Source organism: Alnus glutinosa, chromosome 7 (genome assembly GCF_958979055.1).
Source record: "Alnus glutinosa chromosome 7, dhAlnGlut1.1, whole genome shotgun sequence".
NCBI classification, from domain to species: domain Eukaryota; kingdom Viridiplantae; phylum Streptophyta; class Magnoliopsida; order Fagales; family Betulaceae; genus Alnus; species Alnus glutinosa.
In genome coordinates, this window is record NC_084892.1 from 28,419,266 (window position 1) to 28,437,168 (window position 17,903).

General features: G+C 38.1%; 1 long non-coding RNA gene and 1 pseudogene across 1 annotated transcript; both read right to left on the minus strand.

Annotated features, from left to right (window-relative positions):
* Positions 1-7,245: 7,245 nt before the first annotated feature.
* On the minus strand, positions 7,246-10,738 carry LOC133873608 (uncharacterized). Its single transcript, XR_009901135.1, has 3 exons — positions 10,466-10,738; positions 8,526-8,626; positions 7,246-7,528 (listed from the first exon to the last, which is right to left on the minus strand). It is a non-coding gene; the product is annotated as an uncharacterized LOC133873608 (long non-coding RNA).
* A 3,330-nt stretch (positions 10,739-14,068) lies between these two features.
* On the minus strand, positions 14,069-17,440 carry LOC133872468 (lectin-domain containing receptor kinase VI.4-like; annotated as a pseudogene).
* Between the last annotated feature and the right edge of the window lie 463 nt (positions 17,441-17,903).

Genomic DNA, 17,903 nt, shown 5'->3' on the forward strand with positions numbered 1-17,903 from the left:
TTGTCGGAGCTGAAACAGACGTCAAATGGCGCCACAGAAGCCACCCTCGTGATGTTCCTAGCGGCAGCCTCAGCGATAAAAGCCTCAGTCAATGCGTTGTAGATAGATTTCTCCACAACGGTGTAGGGGTTGACAGTGCTAATCTTAGTCCCGCCAAAATCTTCCTTGCCGGCAAAATCTTCCTCTCGCTCGTGAATTTGTTGTGCGTCGCGTGCTGTAGCAACGTCGGTGACGGGACTGAGGACTAGCTCGGGTTGCTGCTGATGCTCACGTGCTTTCAGAAGGCTGCTTTCAGAAGGCTGAAATAAACGAGGGTATTTTTGGAAGGTAAAATGCATTAAAAGGTCACGTGCCATGCACATGACACACTTTCCGTCCAAACAGATAGGCAACTGGACGGAAGGTCGATTTTGTTACACGCTGGCAAGTTCGGGGGGGTCATGTACCAATTTTCGTACATTGGGGGGTAAATCGCCACACCGTGGATAAATCAGGGGGGTGAAGTGTAGTTATTCCTTTCTTTCTTCTCTTTCTCTTCTTTTCTTCTCTCGGTTCTGAGAGAAAGAGGCATTGCCTCTTATTATTTTTATTTTTTCTTCACTGGAAAGGGCCAAATGGCCCTTCCTTCTTTTATCATGTGAAGGGCCACATGGCCCTTCACCTTTTTTTTTAACAATTGTGGGGCGCAGCGCCCCACACCTTCATATTTTATTATTATTATTATTTATTTACTTATTTCTTCTATTTTTCTTTTTCTTTTCTATTTTAAATTCTTTATTTTTCTTTTCTTTTCTTTATTTTATTTTATTTTATTCATTAATTTCTTTTTTATTTTATTTTTCATTTCTAATTTATTTTCTTGGAACTATTACAATATTCTCTTGCATTTTATTTTTTTAGCTACCATTTACAAGTCTATAGAATAAAAATAAAACACTTTGTTTTATTTTTACCACACTAAATAAATTTATTTTTATTTAATCCTGATAAACCCATTTTATAAACTTTGGTCTTTTAAAAATATTCTCTTGCATTTTAAATACACCTAATTAAGTTTAATCAATTATTTACTCAAATTTATACTTTAATTACAAAATAATTTTCCGGACATTACAGATTGTCTAATGTATTTTTTTTTTCTCTAAATTATCATAAAGTTTTTGTGTATTTTACATTTTCATTGTCTCAATTTTCAATGCTGATCTAACAAAAACATTAGTTTGTTAATGCTTTTTAGATGGTGGTTTGTGATCTTTGTTTAAAAACATGTTCAATTCTTACAGTATGTTATTTGCTTGCATAAAATCCCCTGCCTGAAGATGTTAAGAGTACATGATTTCCCTGTCACTTCAATTTCCAAACTAACATCGATCATTGTAAATGTTTTAGCCTTCTATATTCTTTCACTCATCGAGGGACAACAGCGAACGAAAATTTTGCGAAGAAAAATTTCTTACAAGGCTTGAAGTTTCGGGCTTGTTTGATAAAGATCAAGATCTCCTTTCTCCATTCTTATTTCTATCCAAAAAAGTGAAAACATTAACAAATAACTTTTTCTCACATTTTACTCACAAAAAACTCAAAATTTCTTTTACCTTTATGTCATATTAACACATTTTTTCTCAAACACTAAATGAGTGGTTTTCGATATCTTTTTTTTAAAAAAAAAAAAAAAAAAAAAACAAAGGCACATTGATTTGTTTGTTAATATGTTATGACGTGACATTAAAGGATTGAGATTCAATGCACACTTGCATTATTGGATTGTTTACAATCCAGGCAGGCAAGTGTGAGATGACTTCTATGGGTCTAATTTGCCTGAGCAGATTAGATGAAACTCCACGAGGGAAAAGCCAGATTAGAGGCAACTATATTTAAGGACAGGGGCAAAACAAATCAATAAGTACAAATGGAGTGGTTATCCACCCTTTAGAACCAATGGAATAATAAGACTAAGAGACCAGCAGTGATCATTAGCAAAGTAGACTGTGTAGCAGCAATATTCAGTACTCCATTACTCTTCTGAGTCTTCTGTGTGGCTTCCTTTATATTGGTGCAATTAAGAGTAAGCTTTCCTTCGTTGCACATGTTGGCAAGTAGGCTCGGCGGGTAATCCCCAAAGAAGTTAATGTAGCTGAACATGATTGTGAAGCAATCAGCTGTCATGCCATTTATAGCATCTGCATAAGTGTAAGCGAAGTCCTTCAAAGCATTACAACAAGCCAGCGGCGGGAATTTGGGTCCTTCGCACCGGCTTGTGATGATTGTATAATTCTTAGACTCTAGCTCTACGCCGCATGCTGCACATAATTATGAAACAATGAAATTCAGATTTCTTTTTTCTTCTCATGCTGATGAACTTCCTAGACACTATTTCATCGAGTAATTCTAGATGTTATATACATGTCCCTCTTGTGTCCCTCTAAAAATGATGTAACTTTTAAAATCACCATTTAATTTGATCAAAATTGAATTTTGATCAATTACAAGCTCAATGGTAATTTTAAAAGCCACACCATTTTTAGAGGGACATAAGAGGGACATGGGTATGACATCTAGAATTACTCTATTTTGTCTCCTACCAACATCAACTCCTACTAGAACCACCCCACAACGAAAAATATTTTCCCTGAAAATTATTTTCAGTGCTAACCAAACAACATATATATGATGGTTTAAAGAAGATATTTCTAGAGTAATATCCAAACACCCAAAAACTATTAAGTTTTCCCAAAAATATTTTAAGGGGAAATGTTTTAATTAAATTATAAAACGTATTACGTCAAAGCAAATGTAGCCTAAAACTCTATAGCAGGAAAACAAAGAGAAATGAATTAATAATAATAATAATAATAATAATAATAAAGGTGAAAAGAAAAAAGGAAAAGAATTTACTTGAAAGGTAGGTGGAAGAGGAGATCAAGCCTGTTAGAAGAAAGAAAAAGTGAAACAAATAAAGAAAACGACTGAAAGAAGCCATCTTTAAATACACGTCGCCATTTGTAAATTTTTATTATATATTTGAAAAATAATATGTATATATATAAACACGTCCCACAAACCCTAACCCGAGCTTAAGTGTATATACTATATAAACACAAATATGTTTTACGGTTTATATAAATTTATATAAACTCTAACTCATAAAACGACACCCTAAACCCTAACCCTAAAACTAAATCATAAACCCTAACCCTAAGTGTATGTACTATATATAGCCATAAACCTTAACATTAAGTGTATATACTATATATATCCATAAACCCTAACCCTAAGCGTATACTATATATAGCCATAAACTGTAAGTATACTATTGTGGGAGATGTGATTAATGTGTTTACTATATAGTGCAATATGAATTTAATTTTATAGTTTGAAACGTGTAGAGTAGCTGAATAAGTGACATTGGTGTTACCATGTCCGTGTTACTAGAAATTTTGTATATACCAATTTCTAAGCAAGAGCCTTCAGTGGCGAAGTTAGGAATTCATGTTTCAGTTCGGCCTCATCAAGCATAAATTTCTGACTCCGCCATTGCCTAAAAGGACCATGTTTGTCAGCATATGCTATATAACCCGAGAAAAAAGCACCGAATTAATTCTCCGCTTTTTTTTTTTTTTTTTTTTAAAAAAAGTGTAGTTAAACATATAGTAAAATTGCGATTTAGCTTTTCAATTTGTGTGTAGGCCTTTTCCATGTTGTTTTAGGATTTGAATTAGGTGCTGCAAAAAAATTACAACATATGTGCAATGTCACAATTCATGGAAAAATATTTATGTTTATTTCATTGTATCGTTTACAGAGATTAACTTCATATATATAACAAGAGAGTCCAATCTAATTCTAACTTATACAAATTTCGTGTCTAGCATCATGGGTGTTCCTTAGAAGTAGGGATTGACAACTAATCCTAATATTATGGGATTTACAATTGACAACTAATCCTGATATTATGGGATTTAAAATAGAAGCTTGATCTCATAATCTCCTCTTATGATAACTCACGCCAACACTCCCCCTCAAGTTGGTGCGTATATATCCCGAATGCCCAACTTGTGAAGTGAGTTGTAAAAATCTTTGCTACAAACTGCCTTTGTGAGTACGTCTGCCAACTGGTTCTCGGGCTTAACAAAGGGAAACCGAATAGTTTTGGTTTCAAAGTTTTGTTTAATGAAATGTCTGTCCACCTCCATATGTTTGGTTCGATCATGTTGCACAGGATTGTGTGAGATATCAATTGCAGCCTTGTTATCACAAAAAAGTTCATCTCACAGTTTGGGGCAAAACCAATTTCTATTAACAGTCTTTTAAGCCATAGGAGTTCACACAAACCCTTGGCCATCCCTCGAAACTCGGCTTCAGCACTAGATAAGGCCACCACATTCTGTTTTTTACTTCTCCACGTCACAAGGTTTCCACCAACAAACATAAAGTACCCCGACGTGGATTTCCTGTCTAAAATATTTCCTGCCCAATCTGCATCTGTATAGCCCTCAACTCTAAGATGATCATTTTTCGAGAACATAAGTCCTTTCCCTGGAGATGACTTCAAGTATCGGAGGATCCTAATCACCGCTTCCATGTGTTCCTCGCTTGGGCAATGCATGAATTGGCTTACTATACTCACAGCGTAGGCAATGTCTGGGCGAGTATGCAGGAGATGAATGAGCTTACCCACTAACCTTTGGTATCTCTCCTTATTTGTTGGTGTCTGGTTCAGGTATTCTCCGAGCTTGTGGTTTTGGACAATTGGTGTGTCCGCTGGCTTACATTCCAGTAGTCCTACTTCTCACAACAAGTCTAGGATATATTTTCGTTGAGATAAAAATATACCTTGCTTTGATCTAGCCACCTCAATTCCTAAAAAATGTTTGAGTCCACCTAGGTTCTTCATTTCAAATTTAGTCACCAACTGCTTTTGGAGTCCTGATATTTCTTCTGAATCATCTCTTGTGATAATCATGTCGTCTACATAAATTATTAAGGCTGTGACCTTCCCCAGTCGATGTTTTAAGAATAGTGTATGGTCTGAGTTACTCGGTTTGTAACCATATTTTCTCATTGCCACATTAAATCTCCCAAACCATGCTCTCGGTGACTGTTTTAACCCATATAGTGCTTGTCGCAGTTTGCACACCACCTCGGTCTCGGACTTTGCTGTGTATCTTGGTGGAACATCCATGTAGACTTCCTCCTCAAGGTCACCATGGAGAAAGGCATTTTTTACATCAAACTGGTGCAGCTGCCAGTCAAGGTTTACTGCAAGAGATAACAGAACTCTTACCGTGTTCAATTTGGCTACGGGTGAAAACGTCTCTTGATAATCTATCCCGTACGTTTGTGTGTATCCTTTAGCTACTAGCCTTGCTTTGTATCGGTCGATTGAACCATCTACTTTGTGTTTGATGGAGAATACCCATTTACACCCCACTGTCTTCTTTCCTTTGGGTAACGGAACAAGAGTCCATGTCTCATTTTTAAGTAGTGCCTCCATTTCTTCCTTTACAGCCTGAGTCCACTTGGAGTCTTTCAAAGCTTCATAAATGTTAGTAGGAGGATGGCATGATGAGAGTTCCTGCACAAATGTCTTGAGTGGTTCAGAAAGCCTCTTTGTTGACAGATAATTGGCAATTGGATACTTTGAGCTTCGTCCTCCAGTCTTTGGGGAATACCTACTTGGTGGCTTGCCACGATTATGCCTGAAAGGTAATGTATAGCCAACAAGAATACCCATATCATTAGAGTTTGAGGGTATAGTAGGGTTTACCTCAGGGATATTCTCAGGAGATGGGTCTTCAGGTACTGAGGAGTGGGGGTTGTCATTTGTCGCTTATGGTTCTAGTGGTGTAGAAACTTCTCTGGGACCTGTCTTAACTCCGGAAGACATATCTAATCCTGCATGTAATGACTCTTCGTGGATTTCTGGCTCTCTCGTATTGACTTGGATTTCTGTGTCATTAGGTTTTGCCCAGTCAAAACTTAACCAATTCGGCGCTTCATCATTAGTCTCCCCTTGAAGAGGAGAATTGGATAAGGGAGAAGGAAAGAATGGCTCGGACTCCAAAAAAGTGATGTCCATAGTCACGTACGTATGCCGATGAACTGGATCATAGCATCGATATCCCTTTTGGTGTACGACATATCCCAAAAATAGGCAGCGGACTACACAAGGGTCCAGTTTCGTGCGCTGGTTTTTATGGAGGTGGACAAAAGCAACACACCCAAAAATCCGAGGAGGAAGCATCAACATCGTTGGTAAGGGTACATAGGTCGAGAGAGTATGTAGTGGAGTCTTAAAATCCAAGACTTTGGAGGGCATCCGATTGAGGAGATGCACAGCTGTGGCAACATCATCACCCCAATGTCTACTGGGCACGTGAGCTCCAATGAGAAGAGCCCAAGCAGTTTCAAGAATATGACGATTTTTCCACTCAGCCACCCGTTCTGCTGAGGCGTTTGTGGGCAGGAGGTTTCATGAATAAGCCTCTGGCTCTTGAAATAGGCCTGAAACTAGTGATTTACAAACTCCCCACCGTTATCCGTTCTGAGAATCTTAACCTTAGCAGAGAACTGAGTTTGAACCATAGTATGGAACAACTGAAAAACACTTAGGACTTCATCTTTATGTTTCAACAAATAGAGCCAGGTCATACGAGTACAATCATCAATAAATATCACAAACCAACGAATACCAGATACTGTAGAAACCGAGGCTGGGCCCCAGACATCAGAGTGAATTAAATCAAAAGGTACCGTACTTTTATTCAAACTCAACGGATAAGAGGCTTTATGACTTTTAGCCATAATGCAAGTTTCACATTTGAAATCAATTATTGATATACTCGAAAAACAAATCAGGAAATAAATGCTTCATATAACCAAAGGACAGATGCCCTAACCGACGATGCCAAAGACAAAACTGTCGTACTTTATTGTCAAGCGGATGATGCATGTGATTTGCCCATCCCATACTAAAATCATCCACGTAGTAGATCCCACCCCTCTTAGTACCACACCCAATGATCTCCTTGGTAAGAATATCTTGAACCAAACAAAAAGTAGTGTGACGACCCTTTCTTTTTTTTTTTTTTTTTTTTTTTTTTAATATACAAACATAAACGAGTCCTCACAGTGGCAGGACGATGCGTCGCAAAGCCAACATATGGTATATATCCCATAATATATACACCTGGTAAATCAGAGTATAACATATAACTAACTATGCAGCGGAAACATAAACCTGAATAGCAAAAAGCATAACTTATACATCTATTACAAATTATTTACAATACAGAGCCATTTAACATCTATATGTTTAAGTCCTATCAACATAATATTTAAACAACAGGAATGGCTTATACAATAACAAGTGACTAAAGCGTCACCAGCCATAAACAAAACCTATAAAATAGTGGACAACTGTGGTCCAACCATTACGACCGTCGCGGCGAGCTTCGGTCATATTATCTCAAGTGCACATCTACAACACTCTCCCCTATGACCGGAGTACCTGCAGCCAAAGGAACATCTATACGGTTGTGGGGGTTTGCCACATCCGTATAGGTGGAATTATGAGCCCACCATCTTAGTATAAATAAATACACTAAGACCTCAGAGGTATACTATTCACTGAGTTTTCGTAAAGAACCAATTTTTCTTTTTTTTAGTCTCGCGTACACTATAACAGCCACCAATTTTATAAACTTTTGTTTGAAAACCCCCATAGCTGATATAGCACACACCGGCTAATAGAAAACATTTGAACATACTTGGCAGCTAAGATTACACGTAGAAGTTCTGTTGTAGAAACGACTACGTACGACCTCACCTACGATAATACTTTAAGATTTATTTGATTAGGTTTACATAACCCTTATGTTAGAAATCAATGACATTTAAATCATGCAACCATTCGATAGAAATATACATAAGTTCTTTTCCATTAAAACTCTTATGTATACTAATACGTCTAGCAAAACTACTCATAATATAAAAACATCACACTCATCAAAACCATGCTATAAATGATTATGCAATGCACATCATGGAAATTAATCCAAGCATCATGGGAGTAACCCTAAGCATCATGGGTTTTACCCCAAGCATCATGGAAATTAATCTAAGCATCATGGGTGTTACCCCAAGCATAGTTTCCCGTGAGTTGTAAACCTCACTTCGATGCACGTTTAGCGTTCATATGCATATGCCTCATGCTTTAAAACAATATACATTTCATTTCATGAATTATGCCTTTAACACATGCTTTCTTTATAAAAACGTAAATGATTTAACATGTCATTTCTTAAACAATTTGCATAACTTAAATCTCCAACTTATACTCACTCTAAACTCACATATCATATTCATACTTCAAAACATCATCATAATTTCAATATACTCAAAAGTACTCAAATCATCCAAACAGATCATAATCAACATACAGTTGGTTCAGGTTTGTAAAACAATATATATTTTGCAATTCATCATTTATGAAAATAATACTTCTCAGTGAGTAGAATACTCACCTTGGCTGCATCGAACTCTTGACTCAAACATTTCCCCCGTGTTCTAGTTACTTGAACTCTAGATTGGAGAACACGTTGAAGTTTCCAATCACGGCACGTGCCTGCAACCATTTAGGACGTTAAACTATGCTATTGAACCTATACTCTAAGACACATAAACTACCCGCGTGCTCACACGTCGCTTTACTCGCTTCTAGAGCCAACTAAGTACCTTGGCTACCATTAGGTTAACCATTGGTTATAGGTTCATAATTATTTCGCTTCTTATTTTAAAGTCGCGTTTACTATTTTATTTGTCTACTTATTATTATGACGTCACATTATCATCGTTAATCCTTTAATGGCTTGTTACTTATTTACTAAGTTAACAATATGTATTTAACCCATATATATGTATATATATGTATATATATACATTTACACATATATACATACAACGCTCAAACCTAATCAATTGATATACATAAATATCATGTGTACACAGATAGGTGAATTAGGTACTTAGTCACCTTACTATCATTATTATCAATTAAGTCTTATAATTTGCTTATCCACTTAGGCTAACTATGTGTATTCGGTCAATAAACATATGTAGGTACATATATGCATAGAAGGCTTATTAAGTTAAACATAGTCTCCTAACACACTTAGAGGTTTCATATTACATAGGTAAACACATTAATCATCCCATTACATTTACCAAATGACTCCAGAGCTTATTATGTATTTCCCTCACTTATGTATACTTATTGACGTAAGATTGTATTGGACATAACAACTCTATGTTCTTTTAACCTTAATCACTTCATCTAATATTTTATTCTTATTAGTTTCTAACTTTCCAAGTAGTTTAGAATTAAGACTTTAATCTTATTTAACATACTAATTTAATAACTCATATTAAACTAGATTATAATCACATTTATAATATATCTATTACTAAAACTTGAGGCACATACCTAGACTCAAAACTAAACATTATGCTAATAATTGATTTATTAATAATCCATAGTTCTTATGAACTTTATTCCAATATTAATTATGTTTCTATTTCAACATTTAACTCACTATTTATGTTTATTTGACTAACTCCATTAATCCTTGTATTTCCTTCAAATCCATTTATAATTTATTCACTTTTGACACTATCCATTCACTCGTTTATCATTATTACCCCTTCATCTTACTTAACTATTAACTTAATGACCCTTATTACACTTTATTTCCATTTACTCCCATTTTTAATAATTATTTGTTTTACTCATTTCTCTTATTCTCCACTCATAATTCTACCCAAGGCATTAACCATGAGCTACCAAAATAAACCTCCATTAACTTAACAACCAACATCATCAAATCACCACCCAAAACCAGATTTGAGTTCCACCACAAACACCCATCCAAATTAGCCCATACACTCCTCAAACTCAAACTATCAATCACTAAGCTAAGCTCCAAAAATACAACATCAAATCTGTTGAGATTTCTTCACATCCAACACCAAAATCCAAGACCCCAAGAGGACATCCCACTCGGTCCATCCCATGGAAATCCCTATAAAATTCCAACAATCAACAATAAAGCATTAAACACAAGCTAAAATCACTAAAAACCAAAACCCCAAAAGATATACACCATTCGGCCATCCCCTTCCAAACTCACCATAAAACCCTCAATTTCTATCTTAAGCAAAATCCACGATTTCAATCTAAATCAAACCAAATGGAACCCATTCGGTTTACAAAGCAAATCCAAGAAATTCTCAACAATACCCATTCGGTTTTCACCCAAAAAAATCTACAATAACCTCCTAACAACTAAAACCCATTACCATTTTAACCTAAAATCCGAATCTAAATAAATTTCAAACTATTCACATGATTTTTGTGCTTTATAAACAATGGGTAACATAGAAACACGAAGAAAGGCTAGAAATTTACCCCTACAAAAGCCCATGGCCAGATCTCTTATTTCTTCTTCTTCTTCTCTCTTTTTCTTGGGCTGCAACGTGGCTGGATCTCCCTTTTCCAGCCGGTAATCCTCTCCCACGGCGACTCTCCTTCACGCGGCAGCCCTCTCTTTCACGGGTGTGTGGGTGTATGGTAGAAGAGAGGAGAAATGAGGAAAATGGGGAGAAGAAAGGATATAAGGATGAAGGGGGAGATGGATATGTGTGTGCGTGAATGAAAGGGAGGGGGAGAATTTTTTTTTTTTTTTTTTCCGAAAATGGGCTTACCCATTCTTTTCTTTTCCAAATTTTATTTTGTTTTTATCTCTTTTATCCAAACCAAGAGATGACATACCTCCGTAGTCAACCAACATGTGACAAGTGGCACATGATAGATTTCCTTTTTATTTTAAGGTTTCATCTTCTATAAAATTACTGCAATGCCACCTAATATTTATTCTCTTCCTTGATAATTAATTTCTAGCCTCCTTTTTAATCTAACTACGTTTTACCCATACAATTAGTTATTTATTACCCAATGACTCTTTAGTATTAGGGTTAAATATATTTTAACCCCCCAAACTATCATCATTTCTTCGAATGGCCCCCCAAACTACCAATTCTTAGATTCTGGCCCCCCAAACTACCACTTTCTGATTTTTTGGCCCCATCCGTCTATTTATGCCGTCAATTCTAATAGAAATTGGCCAAAAACTCGAAAATACCCCTCCCTTAACCGTGGGAATTTCAAAGTGTAGGAGGGGTATTTTCGGATTTCTGTTTAAAATTGGCGGCATAAATGGACGGATGGGGCCAAAAAATCATAAAGTGGTAGTTTGAGGGGCCAGAATCTAAGCATTGGTAGTTTGGAGGGCCATCCGGAAAAAGGGTGGTAGTTTGGGGGCTAAAATATATTTATCCCTTAGTATTATTTATTATTCTAATTATATTACTTTGTCTTAAACCCATTTTATTCCAATCATATAAATTTATCTACTTAGGATTTATTATTAGTCTCATCCTACTATAGTAAATATAATTTATTAAATTTTAAATTCCCTATTTATTTTCTTGGTCTTTACAAGTAGAGTACATTAGGACAACACAATTCAGGGATGTAGTAACTTGACTGACAGATAGCAGCTTATGGGACAGAGAGGGAACAAGCAGCGTATGAGTTAGGGATAAAGTAGGGGATAAATTTACAGTGTCCGCCCTAGTGACCGAAGACAAAACCCCATTAGCATTGGCGATGCACGTGCGTTGTGGCTGGGATTTTTCTGTAAAGTTTGTTGGGTCGAAGGTCATGTGGTCTGATGCTCCAGAGTCAATGACCCAAGCCTTGCTGTCATCATTACGTGAAGAGCTACAAGGTTCAGAGTGACAGGCCCTCTTGCTGTCAATAGCACATGAAAGACCACAAAATTTGGATTTGTCATCTCGTGGAGGACTACACATCGCAGGCCTGTCATCACGTGGGAGGAGACTACACAGTGCAAAAAAACCAAACCTGTCATCACGTGGGTCACAAGATTCAAATCTATTACAAGTACCTGAGTCTGTGAGAGAAGTCTCGGCAGGTGTTGAGAGAGACAGCCGTGTTTCTGCCATAGCCACCGTTGCCTGGCCCAATTCTCCAGTCACCGCCGCTCGTGTATCTGCCATAGCCACCGCTGCCTGGCCCAATCCTCTATCAGAGCCGGTGACATCTCGGCGTTTACGGGCTTGGAGGTCATTCGACCATTCTGGGTACCCATGCAATTTAAAGCATGTTTCTCGGGTATGTTTCTGATTTCCACAGTGGGAGCACTTCATCCCGTCAGAGGAAGCTCGGGTCTTGGGGTTGCCGGGTTTCCCATTGTTCAAAGATAGGAACCGAGATGAGGATGGGTTACTCTGCCCGTGTTTGACACCTTTTGCTGCCAGAACAGCCCCTGGAGTGTCCGTGGAGTCACCGGAGATCATGACGGCTTTCCGGACTGCTTCCCGGCGGACGTGCGCGTAAGCTTGTTCAATCGTAAGGAACAGGCGCATCTAGAGGATATCACCCCTGATCTTGTCAAGTCTATCATCGAGTCCATCCAGGAAGATGTATACTCAGTCTTCTTGGATCAAGTCGTTATAATGCTGAATATCGACCACGCACTCCATTGGGTTTGGCCGGCAAAAGTCTATCTCACGCCATAAGCCCTGGAGGTCAGTGAAGTATTTTTCCAAGGATCCACCCGCTTGCCTCAAGTGGGTCACGCGTCGTCGGAGATCATATACCTGAGAGGTATCACTGCCGTCAATGTAGTCCCACACTAGTTTTGTAGTCGGGAAGCGGATGAAATTCCCAATCAGTGCCGGGTCCATAGAATTAATCAGCCACCCTTTGACAATAGCGTTGTCCGTGCGCCATTTACGGAAGGATGGATCGGTCGGTGGAGGTTGATGAATGTCTCCATTGATATATCCCAACTTGTCCTTGCCAGAGATATACATCTCGACAACTTGGGACCAAAGAGCATAGTTGGTGCCCTCCAACTTGATGCCGATCAGTGCAGTAGAGGTGTCGGTGATCTAGGTCTGAGCCGAAGCTTTGGTCAAGACTTCGTCCATTTTGGTGGTTAACTCGGTGAGGATATGGGTGGATTGGGGTGGTTCAGGATTAGCCATTGTTGGCAGGGAAGGGATGAAACGTGGTTAGGGTGTAGTGATAGAACACAAGGTAAGGCACAAGATCATAACATGCTCTGATACCATGTCACAATTCATGGAAAATTATTTCTGTTAACAAGAGAGTCCAATCTAATTCTAACTTATACAAATTTCATGGCTAGCATCGTGGGTGTTCCTTAGAAGTAGGGATTGACAACTAATCCTAATATTATATATGGGATTTACAATTGACAACTAATCCTGATATTATGGGATTTAAATAGAAGCTTGATCTCATAATCTCCTCTTATGGTAACTCACGCCAACATGTAATAGCTTTTTTAGCTGTCCAAATTTAATTCCAAGATTTGAAAAAACTAACCCCACATATATATATATGTCTTAGAGACTTAGATTTTTTACGTTGCCTAAGCCAAATCTTTGTTTTAAAATGCACTTCCAATCACTGGTTGGTTGAGGGCTCGAGATCAGTAGATGGAAGGTCACCTTCTATTGTTATGATTTATTTATTTATTTATTTATTATTATTTTTTTAATGTAATGCATTCTCAACCTCACAAGTACTCTCAACAGCTAGCTTCAGGCTTTCAAATTCTCTCTCTCTTTGTATATATATATATATATATTATACTCTCATCTTACTTTTAAATAGTCTTCGTTGAAAAGAAAAAAATCAGGAGCTTATAAGCACTATTACACCAGTTCAATGAAACAAAAGTTCTATGCAATAAATAAATAAATAAATAAAGAAGATAAAGAAGATAAGATGAGATCTTGTGTACAAGAATCAAAACATTAGAAAATAAATTGTCAATAAAGAATGATATCTTTCATGCACTGGTATTGTTTTGAAACAGGTGGAATTAATTACATCCCTAAAAAAATGAAAAAGGCCGGAAAAGAAGAAAATTAAAGTTGGAGGGTCCTATATATATTATCTGCCAGTGTCGATGGAAGTGGTAGAGATACCGCCACTGGCCGATGAAATATGCGACCCTGTGATGGTATCAGAAGAAATCGCTGCTAACAGCATTCTCGAGTTCATTTCGCTGAAGCTTTGAGAATCAACGGAGCCCCAATCATCAGTGGCAGGAAGCAGGTCATCCCGACTCAGATACCGTGTCACCTGTCTCATGCTAGGCCTAGCTTCCGGCCTGTGATGAGAACAGAGAAGACCCAGTTCCAAAACCAGCTCCGCCTCCTCAATCACGTAAATGGAATTCAACTTCGGATCAACTGCTTCCCCAATTCGACCCATCTGATGACATTCCATTACCCAGTCGAGCAGAACGAAACTGGTCGAGTCAATCGGTCTTCTCCCCGCAGCCACTTCATGGAGTAACATCCCATATGCAAACACGTCGGAGCTTGTAGATACCTTGCCGGTGCGAGCCAATTTCGGCGCAATGTACCCAATTGTGCCGACGACATTGGTGGTGTGTGATACGTACCTTCTCATGATCATATAGCCTAGCAAGACCGAAGTCCCCTAGCCGTGCATTCATTTCAGCGTCTATCAAAACATTGCTGGCCTTCACGTCTCGGTGGATCACCACTTGCTCCCATTCTTCGTGCAGATAGAGTAATCCCCAAGCAACACCTTTAAGGATGTTGAATCTTTTGTCCCAAGGCAACACCCGGTTGTTTTTGGGCTTGAAAACGAGAGAATCAAGGCTGCCGTTTGGAACATAATCATACACTATAAGGAGATCGTTTTTGTGCTTGCACCATCCTTGGAGATTGACCAGGTTCTTGTGTCTTAACCTTCCCAAGCTTTCAATCTCTGCTGCAAATTCTCTCGTTCCTCGTGTTGAGCTACGCATTATCTTCTTCACAGCAACTTCGCTTCCAGTGGCAGGAAGAATACCTTTGAAGACTACACCAAAGCCTCCAACTCCAATCACCTCACTCTCTTTGAAACCCTTTGTAGCTGCATAAAGATCCCTGTATCTGAACCTGTGAGGACAATCCAACTCCCACTCCTCAAGGCTCTCATGATGCATCAACTTTCTATACAGAGTAAGAGAGAACAAGAGCCTATTTGGTTGCAGTTTTGGAAATAGGTTTTCTGTTTCCAAAACAGCAAAATGTGTTTTCATACCGTTGCTGTGCGTTTGGCAAAGTGTTTTGAAACACAAAACAATTGAAAACAAAAACCGTTGAAACATGAAATATAAAAACAACTCCAACCTGTTTCCTAAAACAGGTTCGAGTTACACTTACAAAAACAAGCGGAAACAACCAAAGGCGCATTTCAGTCTAAGTGCACAGTAACTAAACAGTGTATAAGGTCTTCAGTTCGATTCTTGGGAACAAAGGATGAGGCTAGTTTTCATATCTTAAATAGACCGGTTCAATTTTATTTAAGAGATCGGTTCAGTACTTATAGGACTGATTTAGTCACTAAAATATATTGGTTCATGCCACGTGTCATCATTCTATGTCATTCTAAGGAAGAACGTACTTGGCTTATATATATATATATATATGATATATGATTGGTCTTGCCTTGTCTTCTCCACCATCACTGGCTTTCTTCACAAAATTTTTATTCATACTTCAAATTAGACTGTGATCAGGAAGTTTCATGATGTATGTGAACTGAGAAATGTAAATTATTCCTTTGTAAGATTTTTTCATTTGTAAGTTACAGTTCTTGAACGATTGTCTCAGGATCTCAATTTTTAAAATTATCGTGTATGTGGGATGTTACTTATCACTAAAAGGGTGAGCCATGTTGTAGTTTAGTCACTGCAGGAATAACTTAAAAATGCAACGAGCTTTTGAGGTATACCCTTTCTTTGCAATGGAGTTGAATTATCTAGAAAATGGAGGATTCTTCATTTTTATTAGTTTCCTACATTTTTACAGATTTTGGTATTTCTAACGAGAAATGTCATTGTATAGTTCTTTTTCGTTTGTTACATTTTGGATCACCTGTCAATTATTCTTTATTTTTTGTTGCTTGTATTGTAGATATGTTGAAGATTTTACTATATTGGTGGAGAAGATCCACAACATGGGATATGCTAAATGTTTAATTCAGTATGAAAATCACCAAGTAGGTGGAAAAACCACAAAATTGAAAACAAAAAATATATAATAGTAATGCCAAATAGTTTTTTATTTTCTTCGTAAGTGAAAACTGTCTTGAAAACAATTGTCTAAACACCTTAAGCGCTGCTTTCTGTTTCGAAAATAGCTTGCCAAACACTTTTTTAATGAAAAAACAACATAAAACAATTTTCTGTCTTTGTTTTCAAAAACAACTTTCAGAAACAAAAACAGAAACCAATCTGCTAAACGAGCTCCAGAGCTCCCAACAAAATGAGTAAAGTAGATAAAGAGGCAATGACTGCCGTAACTAGTGGTTTGAAATGGGCCGAACTTTTCTCCCTAGCTTGGAGGTGGCAGGGGAAGTTGAGAGATATCTAGAGACGGAGCCGCTCCGTTCACTGCAAAGCTCCATCCTAAAATGTAATGAGAGCTTGATTTCTCGCCCGTTGCGGCAGAGAAACCAACGTACATGCTCTCCTTAAGATATGGGGTGAGGTCCTGGCGGTAGGAAATGAGGGGTCTGGCTGGTTTCGGTTTCGATGCAGGAGATATCGTTACATTCACAACTTTTTCTATGCCATCATATTCTATCCAGGCATGGATTGGATCGCCGCTCTCCAAGTCAATTTCATTCGTGTTTTCTTCGCCGCTACCGACAAAGTAATAAGCTGGTCTAGTGTAATTTGAAGACATGCCATTGATGTTGACGCCCACATGGTTTCCTGCTGTATCTGAAACCTCTTTGTGCCCTTGAACCGTATCAAATTCAACCGCAAATATATGATTTGAATGATTTCCATCGTTGGACTCGTTGAAAATTCCAAGGTAATGCCCGGGCTGAGCTCCAGGGAATTTCATGGAGGGAGACAAGATGAAAGCAAGGCCATAGCCTCCTTTGCCGGAGTCCAGGGGGACTATAGCAAAAACAAACGATGTGCTGAAAGAAGAAACGTTTGGGTATGAAGGAGATTTAGTGTCAATGATTTGAATTGTTTTTTTATAGAATGCATGGCCTGCAACATTTTGTGATGTATTGGTGAGTCTAAGCGCACCACTGGGCTTGATAATAGAGGCTCCTTCTGTGGTAATAGTTTCTTCACTACCATTGAATCCATTATAGATGAATGGATCAAATTCTTGAGACTGAGCAAGAAGAGGAAACAGGAGAAGGAAAACAAAGGAAATTGCTACAGCCATGGGGGGTTTTGAGAGGAAAAGCAGGAGAAGGAAGCTCACAACTTATAAGAAGAAGAAGAAGTTTCCGTGTGAGTTATGGAGATGGGGGAGACTTGGAAAAGTAAAAGTCGATCCGAAAGACAAAATACTTGGCCCTTAGGAGTTGCAGAGGAACACCGGTGACACGTACAGTGATGTCTATTTATATGTCGTAGTCATTACAGCTCGATCGTCCATGGGAGACAAGGAGAAGCAAGTCTGTGCGCGTATATATTGTCTCATTAATTACATTGATGCCGTGGTCGAGAATGGTTTGATTTTTCTGGGTGTACGTTCTAGACTTTGTCCAGTACTGACCGATCGATCGCGTTGATGGGGATGAGAGCCAGCCACATTGCATGCCAACAATTCTTCTTCTAGTTGGGTGGAAAAGAACTTCGAAGACCGCAGCTTTTCTCACCAATAGGGAGTTTTTGGTGGCTAAACTACTTTGCCACTTGCACCGAAGCTGTAACTAGTACCAAAAGGTTCAAAAA